This window comes from Dipodomys merriami, unplaced genomic scaffold, assembly GCF_024711535.1.
Source record: "Dipodomys merriami isolate MVZ:Mamm:240054 unplaced genomic scaffold, mDipMer1.0.p SCAF_180, whole genome shotgun sequence".
Taxonomy (NCBI): Eukaryota; Metazoa; Chordata; class Mammalia; order Rodentia; family Heteromyidae; genus Dipodomys; species Dipodomys merriami.
In genome coordinates this window covers 1,673,218-1,692,502 of record NW_027203160.1, presented here as the reverse complement: position 1 = coordinate 1,692,502, position 19,285 = coordinate 1,673,218, and the positions used below count along the sequence as shown (strand labels likewise).

General features: G+C 47.3%; 1 pseudogene; it reads right to left on the bottom strand.

Annotated features, from left to right (window-relative positions):
• Positions 1–2,499: 2,499 nt before the first annotated feature.
• LOC138830022 (death domain-associated protein 6-like) overlaps positions 2,500–19,285 on the bottom strand; it is a 71,049-nt pseudogene continuing 54,263 nt past the window's right edge.

Here is a 19,285-nt window from a genome sequence, read left to right as displayed (position 1 = left end):
GGGCTAGGGTTAGGGTTATGTGGAGGGTTTGGATGAGCTTTAAGGTTAGGATTAGGGTTAGGGTGAGGGCTAGGATGAGGGTGAGGTCTAGGGTTAGGTTTAGGGTGAGGGTTAGGATGAGGGTTAGGGTTAGGATTAGGGTTAGGATTAGGGCTAGTGTGAGGGTTAGGGTGAGGGTTAGGGTTAGGGTTAGGGTGAGGGTTAGTGTGAGGCTTAGGGTGAGGATTAGGCTTAGGGTTAGGGTTAGGGTTAAGTTTAGGGATTGTGCTAGGGTGAGTGTGAGGATGAGGATTAGGGTTAGGTTTAGGGTTAGGGTTATGTTTAGGTTTAAGTTTAGGTTTAGGGTTAGGGTTAGGGTGAGAGTGAGTGTAAGGGTTAGGTTGAGGGTTAAACTTAGGCTTATAGTTAGGCTGAGGGTGAGGGTGGGGGTGAGGATTAGGGGTAGGGTGATTGTTCTGGTTAGGGTTAGTGTTATGGTTAGGTTTAGAGTTACAGTGAGGGTGCAGGTGCGGGTGAGGGTTAGTGTTAGGGTGAGGTTTAGGTTTGGGTTAGGGTTAGAGTTAGGTTTAGGGTGAGGGTGAGGTTCAGGGTTAGAATTACGGTTCGGGTGAGGGTTAGGTTGAGGTTTAGGGTTAGTGTTAGTGTTAAGGTTAGGTTTACGGTGAGAGTTAGGGGGAGGGTTAGGGTTAGGATTAGAGTTAGGGTGAGGGTGAGTGTGTGTGTTAGGGTTAGGTTTAGGGTTAGGCTTAGGTTTAGGCTGAGGGTGAGGTTGAGGGTGAGGGTTAGGATTAGGTTGAGGGTTAGGGTTTGGGTTAAGTTTAGGGTTAGGGTGAGGGTTACGGTAAGGGTTATGTTGAGGGTGAGGGTTAGGATTAGGTTGACATTTAGGATTAGGTTTAGGGTGAGGGTGAGGATGAGTGTTAGGCTTATGGTGAGGGTTAGGATGAGGGTTAGTTTTAGGATTAGGGTTAGGGTGAGGGTTATAGTGAGGGTGAGGTTTAGGGTTAGGGTTAGGGTTAGGGTTAGGATGAGTGTGAGGTTTAGGGTTAGAGTTAGGGTTAGGGTGAGGCTGAGGATGAGGGTTAGGTTTAGGGTTAGTGTTAGATTAAGGGTTAGGGTGAGGGTGAGGGTTAGACTAAGGGTTAGGATTAGGATTAGGGTAAGTGTTAGGGTGAGTCTGAGGGTTAGGGTTAGGCTTAGGTTTAGGCCGAGGGTGAGGGTGAGTGTGAAGGTTAGGGTTAGGTTGAGGTTTAGGGTTAGGGTTAGGGTGAGATTTAGGGTTCAGCTTAAGTTTAGGGTTAGGGTGAGGGTTACGGTTAGTCTTACAGTGAGCATGAGAGTTAGGGTTAGTTTGAGGGTTAGGATTAGGGTTAGGTTTATTGTGACTGTTAGGGTTAGAGTTAGGGTGAGGGTTAGGATGAAGATTAGGGTTAGGATTAGTGTTAGGGTGAGGATTAGGATTAGGGTTAGGGTTAGGGTTAGGGTGAGGGTTAGAATTAGTGTTAGGGTGAGGGTGAGTGTTAGGATTAATGTTAGGGTTAGGGTTAGGTTTAGGTTTAGGGTTAGGATTAGTGTGAATTTTAGTGTTAGAATTACAGTTAGGGTGAGGCTGAGGGTGAGGTTGAGGGTTAAGTTTGGGGTGACGTTTATGGTTATGGTTAGGATTATGGTTATGTTGAGGGTGAGGTTTAGGTTTAGATTTAGGGTTAGGGTGCGGGTTATGTGGAGGGTTAGGATTAGGGTTAGTGTGAGGGTTATGGTTAGGGTGAGGGTTAGGTTGAGTTTTAGGGTTAGGGTTAGGTTTAGGGTTTGGATTTGGGTTAGGGTGAGGGTGAGTGTGAGGGTTACGGTTAGGTTTAGGCTGAGGCTGAGGGTGAGGGTGGGGTGAAGGATTAGGTTTAGGGTGATGGTTAGGATTAGGGTTAGTGTTGGATAGGGTGAGGGTGAGGATTAGGGAAAGGCTTAGGATTAGGCTTAGGGTTAGACTGAGTGTGAGGTTTAGTGTGAGGGTTAGGATTAGGGTGATGTTTAGGTTTACGGTTACGGTGAGGGTTAGGATGAGTTTTAGGGTTACAGTAAGTGTTAGGGTGAGGATGACAGTAAGGGTTAAGGTGAGGTTGAGACTGAGGGTGAGGGTTAAGATAAGGGTGAGGGTTAGTGTTAGGATTCGGGTGGGGTTTAGGGTTAGGGTTAAGGATAGGGTTAGGTGGAGGGGGAAGTTTAGGGTTAGATACAGGGTTAGGCGGAGGGTTAGTGGGAGGGTTAGGGTTTGTGTTAGGGTTAGGGTGAGGGTGAGGGTTAGTGTTAGGGTTAGGGTTAGGGTGAGGTTTAGGGTTAGGGTTAGGGTTTGGTTTAGAGTTATGGTGAGGGTGAGGGTGCGGTTGAGTGTGAGGGTTAATGTTAGGTTTCAGGTAAGGCTTGTGGTTAGGCTTAGGGTTAGGCTGAGTGTTAGGGTGGGTTTGAGGGTTAGGGTTAGGTTGAGGTTTTTTTTTTTTCCCTTCCTCAAATTTATTTGCTTTCCACCATCCTCCAAATGCTATCCAAATCATTCTGGAAGGCAGGGAGAGTGGGAGGGAACTAATCAGAGTCTGAGAGCACGATGATTTCTTCTGGATCACACTGTGTGGCCACACTCATCTTATAAGAACTGGGTTGAAGAGCTTGTGATTGGGGAACTTGGGACATCTGGGCTGGAAAAGGGCTGCAGAGGGAGCTGGTCACCAGGCCATGGCTAGGAGAGTCCACCCTTGTAGAAGAATCAGCAACTGGAACCATAGAAGCCAAGGGGGAAGGTGGACTAGGCAGGGTACATACTGTCTTCTTCCCATTCTTCTCCTGTAATGCCTTTTGCTCTTCCACAAAGCTGTTTCTTAATGGTCCTATTCCTGTTGGCTTCTCCTTGCGAGATTTCTTGCAGGGAGGACTGGAATCTCCCCTAGCATGAGGAGAGACACCTCCATTGAAGGATGTGGAGGAGACCATGGCTGCCCCATTCTCCAAAACAGTACTGAGGACATCCTCTGATTGCTTTCTAGAAGAGGAAATATCCTTTTCCACAGGGGAGGGGGTGGTATCCACTGGTAAAGCTTCAATTTCTAACTCAAAGAGCTGAGACTTAGGACTCTCTTCCTCTAGGGGAAGCTTTTCATACTGTTCTCCACTGCTTTCAGCATCTATGCTGGAAGGATTCAGGGGTTCTTCCAACAGTGAAGCAGGTGACGCTGCGAGTTCTTTATTTTGCAGTTCTTCTGAAGACCTGTTGTTCTCTTTGCTGGGTTCCACGTTTTCAGTGGAGGTCTGTGATGGTGACATTGGGCTTTTGTCTCTACTATTACCTCCTCTTTCCTCCTCCTCCTCTTCTTCTTCCTCCTCTTCTTCTTCTTCCTCTTCCTCCTCCTCTTCATCTTCCTGACATTCCTGTATCTGTTCTAGATCATCCTCTTCTTCGGAATCTGTGGCTTCTTCCTCTTCCTCTTCTTCTTCCTCATCACTTTCTTCATCTTCCTCATCATCAGTGTCAGCCTTGGAGGTAGGAGGGCATTCTTGGGATGCCATTCCACTAGGGCCCTCACCAGAATCCAAGGAGGCTTTGGGGGAGTCTGGAGATTGGGAGGAAGTGCCTTGGGAAAGCCGAGCTCTTCGCTTCTGTCTCTCCCCCTCCTCACTTTTGTCTTGCATCACTGCATATTTGGAGATGACTTCATCCAGTCGGTTCATTGCTAAGTTTCGGTTTTCTCGAAGGCGCCTGGCCAAAGCAGGATCTGAAAGTGCTGGGTCAATACCTGGCCTATAGTCATCTGTGAGGTGACAACCAAAGTTGTAGATGAGATCAAGGTGGCGGCGCTCTTGTAACCCAACACCAACATCCCGGAAGGCATCCTGAGCCAAGAGCTGAAGCTGCTGTCAAGGAAGGCCAAGGCTGTGCCGAGCAGCTGCCTTCTCTACTGCTCGAAGCACATCTCTATAGTCAGGGAAAGTATCCAGCCCTGGCTTGTTGATGAGCCGTTCGATGCGCCTATTAACCTCTGGATAGCGGGTACCCCGGTAGGGTATTCGCTGCACAATGACACGGCCAGTCAGAGAAGAGCAGTCTTTCAGCTCACACAGGCGGCCAAAGAGGCGGATAAGCTTCCGCTTCAATCTGGCCTCTTGCAGGTATGTGGAATCTGGATCATCCAATTCTGACAGATCCAACTCCTTTTCCTGTAGCCGCTTGATCTCTGCCACATAGAGTGCCAGCAACTGCTCCAAGCGCTGGATCTGCCGTCGGGAACCACGGGACCTTGGGGCCTCAGAGGCAGAGGCTTCAGCATGTGTGAGGTTTGAGGAGTCTGTGGGAGGGTTATTCTCAAAGGGCTCACTGGAAGTGGTAGCAGGAGGGGCCAGATTCAGCTTCTTCTTGGCAGAATGGGCCTTAAGAACAGTGCAGAGTTCATTGATATACACATACAAATTAGCTGGCCGACTCCTGGCCCGGGAGAGGACCCGGGAGAGGATGTTGCAGAACTCTGCTGAGGGTTATAGGGAGGGTTAGGATGAGGGTTAGGGTTAGGATTAGGGTTAGGGTGAGGGCTAGCGTGAAGGTAAGTTTTAGGGTTAGGGTCAGGTTTAGGATTAGGGTTAGGCTAAGGGTTATGGTGAGGGTGAGGTTTAGGGTTTGAGTTAGGGTTAAGGTGAGGCTGAGGGTGAGGTTTAGGGTTAGGCTTAGTGTTAGGGTTAGGGTTAGGGTTAGGGTGAGGGTTAAGGTGAGATTGAGGGTTAAGGTTAGTGTTAGGGTTAGGCTTAGGATTAGGCTGAGTGTGAGGTTGAAGCTGAGTGTTAGGGTTAGGGTGAGGGTTAGGGTTAGGGTTATGGGGAGGGTTAGGATCAGGGTTAGGGTTAGGATTAGGGCTAGGGTGAGGGTGTGGTTTAGGGTTAGGTTTAGGTTGAGGTTTAGTGTTAGGGATAGAGTGAGGGTTAGGATGAGTGTTAGGTTTAGGATTAGGGTTAGCCTGAGGTCTAGGGTGAGGTTCATGGTTAGGGTAAGCGTTAGGCTTTGGCTTAGGTTTAGGCTGAGCATGTGGTTGAGGGTGAGGATTAGCTTTAGGGTTGGGTTGAGGTTTAGTGTTAGGGTTAGGGATAGAGTTCGGGTTAGGGTGAGGGTGAGGTTTAGGAGTAGAGTTAGGGTTACGATGAGGGATAGGTTTAGGGTGAAGGTTAGTGTGGGGGTCACGGTAAGGGTAAATGTGAAGTTTAGGCTGAGGGTGAGGGTTACGGTAAGAGTGAGGGTTAGGTTTAGGGTGAGGGTTAGGGTGAGGTTTAGGGTGAGGTTTAGGGTTAAGGTGATGGTTAGGGTTAGTGTTAGTGTGAGGTTTAGGGTTAGGGTTAGGGTTAGTATTAATGTTAGGGTTAGGCTTAAGGTGAGGCTTAGGGTGAGGGTGAGAGTCAGGGTTAGGGTTTGATTGGGATTTGGGTTAGGATGAATGTGAGGGTTAGGGTTAGGGATAGGGATAGGCTTAGGTTTAGGCTGAGGGCGAGGGTGAGTGTGAGGATTAGAGTTAGGGTGAGGGATAGGGTTAGGGTGAGAGTTAGGGTTTGGTTTAATTTTAGTGTTAGGGTGAGTGTTAGAGTAGGGGTTACAGTGAGGGTGAGGGTTAGGTATAGGCTTAGGTTTAGGCTGAGGGTGAGGGTGAGTGTGAGGATTAGTGTTAGGGTGAGGGATAGGGTTAGGGTGAGAGTTAGGGTTTGGGTTAAGTTTAGGGTTAGGGTGAGTGTTAGAGTAGGGGTTACAGTGAGGGTGAGGGTTAGGTTTAGGTTGAGGTTTAGGGTTAGGGTTAGGGTTAGGGTGAGGGTGAGGGTTAGGTTTGGGGTTATTTTTAGGATGAGGTTTAGGTGAGTGTTAAGGTTAGGATTAGGGTTAGGGTGAGGGCTAGCTTGAGGGTGAGTTTTAGAGTTAAGGTTAGGGTGAGGTTTAGGGTTAGGATTAGGGTTAGGGTTAGGGTGAGGGTGAGGTTTAGGGTTAGAGGTAGGGTTAGGGTGAGGCTGAGAGTGAGGGTTGGGTTAGGGTTAGGGTTAGGTTGACGGTGAGTGTTAGGATTAGGGTTAGGAGTAGGGTTAGGTTTAGGGTTAGGATTACTGTTATTGTTAGGGTTAGAATTAAGGTGAGTTTGAGGGTGAGGGTGAGGGTGAGGGGTAGGTTTATTGTTAGGGTGAGTTTTAGGGTTAGGGTTAGTGTTAAAGTGAGGGTTAAGATGAGGGTTAGGGTTACGGTAAGTGTGAGGGTTAGGGTTAGAGTGAGGGTTAGGGTAAGGATTAGGGTTAATGTGAGGTTGAGGGTTAGGATTAGGGTTAGTGTTAGGGTTATTGTTAGGGTTAGGGTTACGGTTTCAATGAGGTTGAGGGTTAGAGTTAGAGTTAGGGTGAGGTTTTTAGTGTTAGGGTTAGGGTTAGAGACAGGGTTAGGGTGAGTGTGAGGTTTAGGGGTAGAGTTAGGGTTAGGGTGAAGGTTAAGGTGAGGGTTAGGGTTAGGGTGAGGGTTAAGGTGAGCGTGACGGTAAGGGTAAAGTTGAGGGTTAGGCCTAGGGTGAGGGTTACAGTAGGGTGAGGGTTAGGTTTACGGTGATGGTTAGGGTTAGGTTGAGGGTGAGGGTGACGGTTAGATTGAGGATTTTTGTTAGGGTTTGTGTGAGTTTGAGGGTGAGGATGAGGGTTAGGCTTAGGGTGAGGGCTAGGGTGAGGGTGAGGATTAGGTTTAGTGTTAGGGTGAGTTTAGGGTTAGGGTGAGGGTTATGGTTAGGGTTATTGCTAGGTTTAGGTGTAGGTTTAGTGTTAGGGTTAGGGTTTGGGTTAGGGTAGGGTTAGGGTAAGGGTTTTTGTTAGGGTTATTATTAGGGTTAGGGTTAGGATGAGGTTTAAGTTTAGGTTTCGCTTTAGAGTTAGGGTTAGTGTGAGGGTGAGGTTTAGGGTTAGAGTTAGGGTGAGTGTTAGGGTTAGAGTTAGGGTGAGCGTTAGGGTTAGGGTTAGGCTTAAGCTTTGGCTTAGACTTAGGCCCAGCATGTGTGTGAGTGTTAGGGTTAGGGTTAGGGTGAGGGTTAAGGTTAGGGTTAGGTTGAGGATTAGGATGAGGTTTAGGTTTAGGATTAGGGTTAGGCTGAGGGCTAGGGTGAGGTTTAGGGTGAGGGTTAGGCTTAGGGATAGGTTTAGGTTTAGGATTAGGTTTAGGGTGAGGGTGAATGTGAGGGTTAGAATTAGGGTTAGGTTTAGGCTTACAGTTAGGGTGAAGGTTAGGGTTAGGGTTTTGTTAGGGTGAGGGTGAGGCTGAGGATTAGGGTTAGGTTGAGGGTTAGGTTTAGGTTTAGGGTTAGTGTTAGTGTTAGGGTTAGGGTTACAGTGATGGTTAGGGTTAGGGTTAGGGTTATTGTTAAGGTTAGGGTTAGGGTTACAGTTACAATGAGGGTGAGGGTGAGGATTAGCATTAGCATTATGGTTAGGTTTAGTGTTAGGGTTAGGTTTAGAGTTAGGGTTAGGGTGAGGGTGAGGTTTAGGGGTAGAGTCAGGGTTAGGGTGAGTGTTAGTTTGAGGGTTAGAGTTAGGGTGAGGGTTAGGGAGGGAGTGACGGTACGGGTAAACGTGAGGGTTAGGCTGAGGGTGTGGGTTATTTTAAGAGTGAGGGTTAGTGTTAGCGTGAGAGTTAGGGTTGGGGGTAGTGTGAGGGTGAGGGTTAGATTGAGGACTATTGTTAGGGTTAATGTGAGGTTTAGGGTGAGGATGGGTGTTAGGGTTAGGGTGAGGGCTAGGGTGAGGGTGAGGGCTAGGGTTAGGTTTAGGGTGAGGTTTAGAGTTAGGGTGATTGCTAGATTTAGTATGAGGGTTAGTGTTAGGGTTAGGGTGAGTGTTCGGTTGAGGGTAAATGTTAGGGTGAGGCTTAAGGTAAGAGTGAGGGTTAGGGTTAGGGTATTTTGAGGGTTAGGTTTAGGGTTATGGTTAAGTTGAGGGTGAGGGTGAAGTGTAGGTTTAGGGTTGAGGATGAGGTTTAGGTTTAGGGTTAGGTTTAGAGTTAGGGTTAGGGTGAGAGTGATGATTAGGGTTAGAGTTAGTGTTAGGGTTAGTGTTAGGGTCAGGGTGAGGGTTAGGGTTAGGGCTAGGCTTAGGCTTAGGCTTAGGCTTAGGCCAAGCATGAGGGTGAGGGTTAGGGTTAGGGTTAGAGTGAGGGTTAGGGTGAGGGTTAGGATGAGGTTTAGGGTTAGGATTAGGTTTAGGCTGAGGGCTAGGGTGAGGGTTAGGGTAAGGTATAGGGTTACATTTAGGATTAGGGTTAGGTTGAGGGTGAGGGTGAATGTGAGGGTTAGGGTTAGGGTTAGTGTTATTGTTAGGTTAGGGTTAGCGCTATGGAGAGGGTGAGGGTGCGGGTGAGGGTTAGGTTTAGGTTTAGGGTGGGGTTTAGGGTTAGGGTTAGGGTTAGGGTTAGTGTGAGGGTGAGGTTTAGGGTTAGATATAGGTTTAGGGGGAGGGTTAGGGTGAGGGTTAGGGTGAGGCTTAGTGTTAGGGTTAGGGTGAGGGTGAGGGTTAGGTTAAGGTTTAGGGTTAGGGTTAGGGTTAGTGTGAGGGTTAGTGTTAAGGTTAGGGTTAGTGTTTGAGTGAGGTTAAATTTTAGGGTGAGAGGTTGGGTTAGGGTGAGGGTTATGCTTTTGGTGAGGTTTAGTGTTAGTTTTAGGGTTAGGGTTACGGTGAGGCTGAGGCTTAGGGTTAAAGTTAGGGTTAGAGTGAGGATGAGGGTGAGGGTGAGGGTTAGGGTTAGGGTTATTGTTAGGGTTAAGGTTAAAGTGATGGTTAGGTTGACGGTTAGGTTTACTGTTAGGGTTAGGATTAGGATTAGGCTTGGGGTTAGAATGAGTGTGAGGACTTAAAGAGAAGCTTCTCTGAAGAAGAAAGAAGGATGGCCAATAGACACATGAAGAAATGTTCAACATCCCTAGCCATAAAAGAAATGCAAATCAAAACAACATTGAGATATCACCTCACTCCAGTTAGAACAGCAAAAATCAAGAACTCTAACAACAACAGATGCTGGAGGGGATGTGGACAGAAAGGAACCTTACTTCATTGTTGGTGGGAATGTAAACTTGTTCAACCACTTTGGAAAGCAGTATGGAGGTTCCTCAAAAGACTTCACATAGATCTCCCCTATGATCCAGCAATCCCACTTTTGGGCATTTACCCAAATGTTTACAAACAAGACCACACTAAAGCTACCAGCACAACTATGTTTATTGCAGCATTATTTACCATAGCTAAGATATGGAACCAACCCAGATGCCCCTCAGTAGATGAATGGATCAAGAAAATGTGGTATATATACACAATGGAATTCTATGCCTCCATCAGAAAGAATGACATTTCCCCATTTGTTAGGAAATGGAAAGGTTTGGAAAAAATTATATTAAGTGAAGTAAGCCAGGCCCAAAGAAGCATAGGTCCCATGGTTTCCCTTATTTGCAATATCTAGTATAGGTATGAGTCAAGCGGAAAAGGTCAGATAATGTGATGTTAGGAAAATGAACCCTTAAATATGTATTTTAATGTTTTCGTTTCTTTCATGCATGTGTTTCTAACGCATTTATAAGATTATTTCTTCGTTACTTTGTATGTCCCTCCCCCACAGTGTAACCCCCGCTTTCACTATATTTGATGTCAGTATAACATGTGGAGGAGATGGGGACAAACAAGTCGTTTAAGGATTCAGGTGGACCTGTTGCAACAATGAGAAGTACAAAATGTCATGTCAAAACCAGCTTTACAATGTCGGTGTGGGGGGAGGAGGGGGGTATAATTGGGTGGGGGGAGGGGGGTAAAATTGGGTGGGGGGAGGGGGGAGGCGGGGAAGGGAAGTGAAGGGTAAACAAAGGAGGAGGCTGCAATGCTTGGTAAGAAATGTATGCATTATCCTGCCCATGTAATTGTAGCCCCTCTGTACAGTATGTTCTCAAATAAAATAAAATACAATTTAAAAAAAACAAAAAAACAAAAAAACACATTACAAACATAGAATGAGTGTGAGGTTTAGGGTTAGGATTAAAGTTAGCCTTAGGTTTAGGCTGAGGGTGAGGGTGAGGGTTAGGGTTAGGGTGAGGTTTAGGGTTAGGGTTATGCTTAGGTTTAGGGTGAGGGTTAGGCTGAGGGTTAGGGTTATGATTAGGGTGAGGGTTAAGGTGAGGGTGAGGGTGAGGGTTAGGGTTTTTATAAGGGTTAAGGTCAGATTTAGGGTGACAGTGAGGTTTTGGGTGAGGGTTAGGTTGAGGGTTAGAGTTAGGGTTAAGGTGAGGGTTAGGGTAAGGGGTAGGGTTACGGTTAGGGTAAGGGTTAGGTTTATTGTGAGAGTTAGGTTTAGGGTTAGGGTTAGGATTAGTGTGAGGGTAAGAATTAGTTGACTGTTAGGCTGAGGGTGAGGTTTAGGGTTAGGAATAGTGATAGGATTAGTGTAAAGCTGAGGGTGATGGTGAGGTTTAGGGTTAGTGTTAGGGTGAGTGCTTGGGTGAGCGTTAGGTTAAGGTTGAGGGTTAGGGTGAGAGTGATGGTAAGGGTAAAGGTGAGGGTTAGGCTCAGGGTGAGGGTTAAGATAAGGGTGAGGGTTAGGGTTAAGGTGAGCATTAGGTTAAGTGTTCGGGATACGGTTAGAGTGAGGGTTAGATTGAGGATTAGGGTTAGGGGTAGTGTGAGGTTTAGGGTGAGGTTGAGGCTTAGGTTTAGGTTGAGGGTTAGGGTTAGAATTAGGGTTAGGGTGAGGGCTAGGGTGAGGGTGAGGTTTAGGTTAGGGTTAGGGTTAATGTTAGGGTGAGGTTTAGGTTTACTGTGAGAGTTGGGGTTAGTGTGAGGGTTAGTGTTAGGGTGAGGGGAAGTGTTAGGGTGGGGCTTTGGGTTAGGGTTAGGGTTATGTTTAGTTTGAGGGTTAGGTTTAGGGTTTGGGTGAGGGCTAGGGTGAAGGTGAGGTTTAGGGTTATGTTTAGGGTGAGGTATAGGTTTAGGGTTATGTTTAGGTTAGGGTTAAGGTGAGGGTGAGGTTTAGGTTTAGAGTTAGGGTTAGGGTGAGGGTTACGGTTAGGGTTAGTGTTATGTTTAGGGTTAGGGTGAGGGTTAGGGTTATGGTGAGGGTTAGGGTTAGGGCTGGGATTAGGATAAGGATTTTTGTGAGGGTGAGTGTGAGTTTGAGGGTTAGTGTTAGGGTTAGGTTTAGGGTTAGGCTTAGGTTTACGCTGAGGTTGAGGGTGAGGGTTAAGGTGAGGGTGAGGGTGAGGTTTAGGGTTAGAGTTAGGGTTAGTGTGAGGGTTAGCGTTAGGGTTGGTGTTAATGTTAGTGTTAGGGTGAGGGTTAGGGTGAGCGTTATGTTTAGGGATAGGATTAGATTTAGGATTAAGGTTAGCGTGAGTGTGAGTGTTAGGGTTAGTGTTAGGGTTAGGTTTAGGGTTAGGCTTAGGGTTAGGCTGAGGGTTAGGGTGAGGGTGTAGGTTAGGGTGAGGGTTTGGTTTAGGGTTAAGGTGAGGGTTAGAATGAGGGTTAGGTTTAGGATTGGGGTTAGGGTGAGGGCTAGAGTGAGGTTGAGGTTTAGTGTTAGGGTGTGTTTTAGGGTTAGGTTTAGGGTTAGGGTCAGGGTGAGTTTGAGGTTTAGGGTTAGAGATAGGTTTAGGAGGAGGGTTAGGGTGTGGGTTAGGTTTAGGGTTAGTGTTAGGGTTAGGGTTAGGGTTCACGTTAGGGTGAGGTTTAGGGTTAGGGATAGTGTTAGGTTTAGGATTATGGTTAGGTTGAGGGTGAGTGTGAGGGTTAGAATTAGGGTTTGGTTTAGGTTTAGGGTTAGGCTGAGGTAGAGTGTATGTGTGAGAGTTAGGGTGCGGTTCAGGGTTAGGGTTAGGTTTAGAGTTAGCCTTAAGGTGAGGTTTATTGTTATGGTTAGGGTTAGGGTGAGGGTTAGGTTTAGGGTTATGGTGAGGCTTAGGGTTAGGTTTAGGATTAGGCTTATGGTTAGGCTGAGGGTGGGGGTGGGGGTGAGGATTGGGGTTAAGGTTAGGGTTAGGGTTAGGGTTATTGGTATTTTTATGGTTAGGGTAAAGTTTGCAGTGAGGTTGAGGTTGAGGGTGAGTGTTAGGTTTAGGGTGAGGTTTAGGGTTAGGTTTATTGTTAGGTTGAGGTTGAATTTGAGAGGGTTAGGCTTAGGTTTAGGGTGACCTTTAATGTTAGTGTTTGGGTTAGGGTGAGGCTGAGGATTAAGGTGAGGTTTAGTGTTAGGTTTAGGTTTAGGGTTAGGGTTAGGGTTAGGCTGAGGGTGAGGGTGGGGGTGAGGATTAAGGTTAGGGTTTCGGTTAAAATTAGGGTTATTGTTAGTGTTATGGTTTCGGTTTAGTTTGCGGTGAGGATGAGCCTGAGTTTGAGGGTTATGGTTAGGGTTAGTCTGAGGGTGAGTATGGGGGTGAGGAATAGGTTTTGGGTGATGGTTAGGGTTAGGGTTAGGTTGAGGGTGAGGATGAGGCTTAGCGTTAGGATTAGGTTTAGGGTGAGGGCTAGGGTGAGGGTGAGGGTTAGGGTTAGGAATAGGCTTAGGCTTAGGCTTAAGGTTAGGCTTAGGGTGAGGGTGAGTTTGAGGGTTTGGGTTAGGATGATGGATAGGGTTATGGTTAGGGTGAGTGTTAGGATGAGGGTTAGGTTTAGGGTGAGGGTTAGCCTGAATGTGACGGTAAGAATAAAGGTGAGGGTTAGGCTGAGTGTGAGTGTTCCCCTAAGGGTGAGGGTTAGGATTAGGTTGAGGTTTAGGGTAAGGATTAGGATGAGGGTTAGGTTGAGGGTGAGGGTTAGATTGAGGATCAGTATTGGGGTTTGTGTGAGGTTTAGGTTGAGGATGAGGGTTAGGGTTAGGCTGAGGGTTAGGGTTAGAATTAAGGTTAGGGTGAGGGCTAGGGTGAGGCTGAGGGTTAGAGTTAGGGTTTAGGTGAGGTTTAGGGTTCGGGTGAGAGTTAGGGTTACTGTGAGGGTTAGTGTTAGAGTTAGGGTTAGTGTTAGGGTGAGGGTAAGTGTTAGGTTGAGGGTTAGGGTTAGGGTGAGGGTTATGGTTAGGGTGAGGGTTAGTGTTAGGTTTAGGGTGATTTTTAAGTTTAGAGTTAGGGTTACGTTGAGGGTGAGGGTGAGTGTTAGGGTTAGGGTGAGGTTTAGGTTTAGGGTTAGAGTTACGGTGAGGGTGTGGGTGAGGTTTAGGGTTACAGTTAGGGTTCAATTGAGGGTTAGGATGAGGGTTAGGGTTAGGGTTAGTTTTAGGTTTAGGGTTAGGGTGACGTTTAGGGTTAGGATTATGGTTAGGATTAGGGTTATGGTGAGGGTTAGGGTTAGGTTTAGGGTTAGGATGAGGGTTAAGATGAGGGTTAGTTTTAGGATTATGGTTATGGTGAGGGCTAGGGTGAGGGTGAGGTTTAGGGGTAGGTTTAGGTTGAGGTTTAGGTTTAGGGTTAAATTTAGGGTCAGTGTGAGTTTGACGTTTAGTGTTAGAGGTAGGGTTAGGGTGACGGTTAGGGTGAGGGTTAGGGTTAGGTTTAGTGTTACAGGTAGGGTGAGGGTTAGGGTGAGGGGTAGGGTGATGGTGTGTGTTAGGGTTAGGGTTAGGATTCGGATTAGTGTTAGGAAGAGGGTGAGTGTGAGGGTTAGAGTTAGGGTTAGGGTTAGGCTTTGGGTTAGGCTGAGGGTGATGGTGAGGGTGAGTATTAGGGTTAGGGTGAGTGTTAGGGTTAGGGTGAGGTTTAGGGTTAGAGTTAGGGTGAGAATTAAGGTTCGGCTTTAGGGTTATGGTGAGGGTTAGGTTGAGGTTGTCTGTAAGGTTAAAGGTGAGGGTTAGGCTGAGGGTGAGGTTTTCGTTAAGGGGGAGGGTTAGGGTTAGGGTGAGGTATAGATTAAGGGTAAGGTTTAGGGTTAGGGTGAGGGTGAGGGTAAGGGTAAGGGTTAGGGTTAGGGTGAGGGTGAGGATTAGATTGAGGATTAGGGTTAGGTTTAGTGTGAGGTTTAGGGCTTCGGTGAGGGGTAGGCTTAGTGTGAGGGTTAATGTTAGGGTGAGGGTAAGTGTTAGGTTGAGGTTGAGGGTTAGGGTGAGGGTTATGTTTATGGTAAGGCTTAGGATTATGGTTAGTGTTATTGTTAGGGTTAGGGTTATGGTTACGGTGAGGGTGAGGGTGAGGTTTAATGCTAGGGTTAGGGTGAGATTTAGGGTTAGGGTTAGGGTTAGAGTTAGGGTTAGGGTGAAGGTCAGTTTTAGGGTTAGTGTTAGGGTTAGGGTGAGGTTTAGGTTGAGGGTTAGGGTTAGGGTTAGTGTTAGGGTTAGGGTTAGGGTGAGTGTTAGGTTGAGGGTAAGTGTTAGGGCTTGGGTTAGGTTTAGGTTTATGGTTAGGGTGAGGCTGAGTGTGAGGGTTAGGCTTACAGTTAGGCTTAGGGTTAGGCTGAGGGTGAGGGTTTAGGTGAGGATTAGGGTTAGGGTGCCGGTTAGGGTTAGGGTTAGGGTTAGAATTAGCCTTAAGGTGAGGTTTAGGGTTAGGGTTAGTTTTATGGTTCTGGTGAGGGTGAGGGTTAGAGTTAGCTTGAGGGTCAGGATGAGGGGTATGTTTTGGGTTAGGATTAATGTGAGGTTTAGGGTTAGGGTTAGGGTTAGGGTTAGGTTGAGTTTTAGGTTGAGGGTTAGGTTTTTTGTTAGGGTTAGGGGGAGGGGGAGGTTTAGGGGGAGGTTTAGGTCAGGCTTAGTGTTAGGATTAGGGTGAGGTAAAGGGTTAGGGTGAGTGTTAAGGTTAGGTTAGGTTGAGGGTTAAGATGAGGGTTAGGGTTTCAGTGAGAGTCAGGGTTAAGGTTAGGGCGAGGGTTAGGGTTAGGATTATGGTTATGGTGAGGGTGATGGTTAGGATTAGGGTTTGGGTTATTGTAAATGTTATGGTTAGGGTTACATTTCCCATGAGGGTGAGGCTGAGAGTGAAGCTTTGGGTTAGAGTAAGGGTTAGTTTTAGGGTTAGGATTAGGGATAGGGTGTCGGTGAGGTTTAGGGTTAGACTTAGGTTGAGGGGGAGTTTTAGGGTGAGGGGTAGGGTTAGGTTTGTGTTACGGTTAGCTTTAGGTTTAGAGTGAGGTTAAGGTTGAGGTTTAGGGTTTAGGCTAGGTTTAGGGTTAGGATTAGGGTTAGGGTGAGGTAGAGTGTGAGGGTTAGGGTTAGGATTAGGCTTAGGCTTAGGGTTTGGCTGAGGGTGAGGGTGGGTGTGAGGATTAGGCTTAGGGTGATGGATAACCTTAGGGTTAGGTGAGGGTTAGGATGAGGGTTAGGGTTAGGATTAGGGTTAGGATGAGGGCTATGGTGAGGGGAGGGTTAAGGTTAGGGTTAGGCTTAGGCATAGGTTTAAGCTGAGGGTGATGGTGAGGGTGAGGGTTAGGGTTATGTGGATGGATAGTGTTAGGGTTAGGGTGAGGGTTAGGATGAGGGTTCGGGTTAGGGTGAGGGTTACGATGAGCGTGATGGTAAGAGTAAAGTTGAGGGTAAGGCTAAGTGTGAGAGTTACGGTAAGGTTGAGGGTTAGGGTTAGGGTGAGGGTTAGGGTTAGGATTAGGGTTAGGGTTAGATTGGGGTTTAGGGTTAGGGTTAGTGTGATTTTTAGGGTGAGGATGAGGGTTAGGGTGAGGGTTAGGGTTAGAATTAGGGTTAGGGTGAGGGCTAGCGTGAGGGTGAGGGTTAGGGTTAGCGTGAAGTTTATGGTGAGGTTTATGGTGAGGGGTAGGTTTAGGTTTAGGGTGAGGTTTAGGTTTAGTGTGAGGGTTACAGTAAGGGTGAGAGTGAGGGTGAGGGTAAGTGTTATGGTGAGGGTTAGGATGAGGGTGAGGGTTAGGGTTAGGATTAGGGATATGATTAGGGATATGCTGAGGTTGAGGGTGAGGGTGAGGGTGAGGTTTAGGGTTATGGTTATGGTTAGGGTGAGGTCTAGGGTGAGGGTGAGGGTTAGGGTGAAGGTGAGGGTGAAGGTGAGAGTCTTGGTTAGGTAATGGTTAGGGTTAGGGTGAGGATTAGTTGAGGGTTAGGGTAAGGGTGAGCTTGAGGTTTAGGGTGTGAGTGAGCGTTAGGATTATGGTGAGGGTTCGGGTGATGGTGAGGGTTAGGGTGAGGTAGAGGGTTAGTTTTAGGGTTAGGTGAGGGTTAGTGTTAGGGTTTGGATTAGGGTGAGGGTTAGGATTAGGTTTAGGTTTTGGGTGAGGTTTAGGGTGAGGGTGAGGGTGAGGGTTAAGGTTAGGGTTAGGTTTGTGGTGTGGATAAGTGATAGCATGAGGGTTAGGGTGAGTGTTAGACTTAGCATTAGGGTTAGGGTGAGGGTTAGGGTGAGGATTAGGGTGAGTTTTAGGGTTAGGGTGAGGGTTAGGGTTAGGCTTAGCGTGAGGGTGACGGTGAGGTTGACGGTTAGGTTTAGAGTTACGTTGAGTATTCGGTTAAGTGTGAGGTTTAGGGTGAGGATGAGGTTAAGTGTTAGGATGAGGGTTAGGGTGAGGGTGAGGGTTAGGGTTAAGGTTCGGGTTAGGGTGAGGTTTAGGGTGAGGGTTAGGGTTATGATTAGGGTGAGGGTTAGGGTGAGGGTGAGGGTTAGGGTTGTTATAAGGGTTAGGGTCAGAATTAGCGTGACGGTGAGGTTTTGGGTGAGGGTTAGGTTGAGGGTTAGAGTTAGGGTTAAGGTGAGGGTTAGGGTAAGGGGTAGGGTTACGGTTAGGGTGAGGGTTAGGTTTATTGTGAGAGTTAGGGTTAGGGTTAGGGTTAGGATTAGTTTGAGAGTAAGAATTAGCTGACTGTTAGGGTGAGGGTGAGGTTTAGGGTTAGGAATAGTGATAGGATTAGTGTAAATCTGAGGGTGAGGGTGAGGTTTAGGGTTATGGTTAGGGTGAGTTCATGGGTGAGCGTTAGGTTAAGGTTGAGGGTTAGGGTGAGAGTGATGGTAAGGGTAAAGGTGAGGGTTAGGCTGAGGGTGAGGGTTAAGATAAGGGTGAGGGTTAGGGTTAGGGTGAGTGTTAGGCTAAGGGTTTGGGTTACGGTTAGGGTGAGTGTTAGATTGAGGATTAGGGTTAGGGTTAGTGTGAGGTTTAGGGTGAGGTTGAGGGTTAGGGTTAGGGTTAGGGTTAGTGATAGAATTAGGGTTAGGGTGAGGACTAGGATGAGGGTGAGGTTTAGGTTAGGGTTAGGGTTAAGGTTAGGGTGAAGTTTATGGTTACTGTGAGGGTTAGGATTAGTATGAGGGTTAGGGTTAGAGTTAAGGTTAGTGTTAGGGTGAGGGTAAGTGTTAGGGTGAGGGTTTGGGTTAGGGTGAGGGTTATGTTTCGGTTGAGGGTTAGGTTTAGGGTTAGGGTTATTGTTAGGGCTAGGATTAGGATTAGGGTTAGGGTGAGGGTGAGTGTGTGGGTTAGGGTTAGGTTTAGGTTTAGGCTTAAGGTTAGGCTGAGGGTGAGGTTGAGGCTGAGGATTAGGGTTAGGGTGATGGTTAGGTTTTGGGTTAGGGTGAGGGTTAGGATAAGGGTTAGAGTTAGGATTAAGGTTTGGGTGAGGGCTAGGGTGAAGGTGAGGTTTAGGGTTATATTTAGCGTGAGGTTTAGGGTTAGAGTTAGGGTTAGGGTTAAGGTGAGGCTGAGGTTTAGGTTTAGAGTTAGGGTTAGGGTGAGGGTTAGGTTTAGGGTTAATGTTCGGTTTAGGTTTAGGGTGAGGGTTAGGGTTAGGGTGAGGGATAGGGTTAGGGCTGGGAGTAGGATTAGTGTTAGTGTGAGGGTGAGGGTGAGTGTAAGGGTTAGGGTTAGGGTTAGGGTGAGCCTTAGGTTTAGGCTGAGGTTGAGGGTGAGGCTTAAGGTGAGGGTGAGGGTGAGGTTAGAGTTAGGGTTAGTGTGAGGTTTAGTGTAAGGATTGCTGTTAGGATTAGGGTTAGGATGATGGTTAGGGTGAGGGTTATGTTTTGGGATCGGGTTAGATTTAGGATTAGGTTTAGCGTGAGTGTGAGTGTGAGGATTAGGGTTAGGGTTGGGCTGAGGGTGAGGGTGAGGGTTAGGGTTAGGGTAAGGGTTAGGGTTAGGTTTAGGATGAGGGTTAGGATGAGGTTTAGGGTTAGGATTATGGTTACGGTGAGGGCTAGGGTGAGGGTTGAGGTTAGGTTTAGGTTTAGGATTAGGATTAGTGTTCGGGTTAGGTTAGGGTTAGGATTAGGGTGCGGGCTAGGGTGAGGGTGAGGGTTAGGGTTAGGGTTAGTCTTAGACTTAGGGTTAGGCTGAGGGTGGGGTGAGGAATAGGGTTTGGGTGATGGTTAGGGTTAGGGTTATGGTGAGGTTTAGGATGAAGTTTCGGGTTAGGATTAGGTTTAGGGTGAGGGCTAGGGTGAATGTGAGGGTTATGGTTAGGCTTAGGCTTAGGGTTAGGCTGAGGATAAGGGTGGGGGTGAGGAATAGGTTTTGGGTGATGGTTAAGGTTAGGGTTAGGTGAGGGTTAGGATGAGGGTTGGGGTTAGGATAAGTTTTAGGGTGAGGGCTTGGGTGAGGGTGAGGTTTAGGGTTAGGGTTCGGCTTAGGCATAGGTTTAGGCTGAGGGTGAGGGTGAGTGTGATTGATAGGGTTAGGGTGATAGATAGGGTTAGGGTTAGGGTGAGGGTTAGGATGAGTGTAAGTTTTAGGGTGAGGGTTAGGGTGAGCATGATGGTAACAGTAAAGGTGAGGTTTAGGCTGAGGGTGAGTGTTCCATTAAGAGTGAGGGTAAGGATTAATGTGAGGGTTAGCATAAGGGATAGGGTGAGGGTTAGGGTGAGGGTGAGGGTTAGGGTGAGGGTGAGGGTTAGATTGAGGATTAGGGTTAGGGTTAGTGTGAGGTTTAAAGTGAGGATGATGTTTAGGGTTAGGTTGAGGGTTATGGTTAGAATTAGGGTGAGAGTGAGGGCTAGGGTTTGGGTGAGGGTTAGGTTTAGGGTTAGGGTTAGGGTGAGGTTTAGGATTAGGGTGAGAGTTAGGGTTACTGTGAGGGTTAGTGTTAGAGTTAGGGTTAGGGTAAGGGTTAGGGTAAGTGTTAGGGTGAGGGTTAGGGTTAGGGTGAGTGCTAAGTTTAGGGTGAGGTTTAGGGTTAGGTTTAGGGTTATTGTTAAGTTTAGGGTTAGGGTTACAGTGAGGATGAGGGTGAAGGTTAGGGTTAGGGTGAGGTTTAGTGTTAGGGTTAGGGGTTTAGTTAGGGTTAGGGTTAGGGTGAGTTTTAGGGTTAGAGTTAGGGTTAGGGTGAGGGTTAGGATGAGGATTAGGGTTATGATTA